Consider the following 1,079-nt stretch of genomic DNA (forward strand, 5'->3'; position numbering starts at 1 on the left):
AGATCAAAGGATTCACTTCACAGCAAATGAAGTGCAGCAGTAGGCCCATGCTCATGGAATTCACTGGTCTTACCATGTTCCCCATCATCCTGAAGCAGTTGGCTTGATAGAACGATGGAATGGCTTTCTAAAGACACAATTACGGCACCAGCTAAGTGGCAATACCTTGCAGTGTTGGGGCAATGTTCTCCAGGAGGCTGTATATGCTTTAAACCAGTGTCCAATATATGGTGCTGTTTCTCGCATAGCAGGATTCACGGGTCCAGGAATCAAGGGGTGGAAATGGGAGTGGTACCACTCACTATTACCCCTAGTACGCACTTGCAAGATTTTTGCTTCCTGTCCCCTCGACTTTATGCTCTGCAGGCCTAGAGATCTTAGTTCCAAAGGAGACACATCACTGATTCCATTGAACTGGAAGTTAAGAATGCCACCTAGCCACTTTGGGCTCTTTATGCCTCTGGATCAACAGGCAAAGAAGGGAGTTACCATACTGACTGGTGTGATTGATCTTGATTACCAAGAGGAAATCAGATTGATATTACATAATGGAGGTAAAGAAGAGTATGTCTGGAATGCAGGAGATTCCTTAGGGTGTCTCTTAGTACTACTGTGCCCTGTGATTAAAGTAAATGGAAAACTACAGCAACCTAATTCCAACATGACTACTAATGATTCAGACCCTTCAGGAATGAAGGTTTGGGTCACCCCACCAGGCAAGGCACCATGACCAGCTGAGGTGCTTGCTGAGGGCAAAGGGAATACAGAATGGGTGGTGGAAGAAGGTAGTTCTAAATACCAGTTATGGCCACTTGACCAGTTGCAGAAACGGGGACTGTAATTGCTATGAGTATTTCTGTTTTATATATGTGCATGTAATATTTTTGTTTCCTTCACTTATAAAATATAAGATGTAAACAGGGTTAGTGAGTTTTCGATTGTACGTGTGTTAGTTGTACCATGTTAGGTGCAAGTATGACTTTGTAATCATCTTTATTCAGAGATTATATATGGTTTCAGGAGATGTGTACAGGTGCCAAGTTGACAAGGGGTGGACTGTGATGGTTAAGATTGTATGT

The sequence above is a fragment of the Trichechus manatus genome, unplaced genomic scaffold, assembly GCF_000243295.1.
Source record: "Trichechus manatus latirostris isolate Lorelei unplaced genomic scaffold, TriManLat1.0 scaffold00014, whole genome shotgun sequence".
Taxonomy (NCBI): Eukaryota; Metazoa; Chordata; class Mammalia; order Sirenia; family Trichechidae; genus Trichechus; species Trichechus manatus.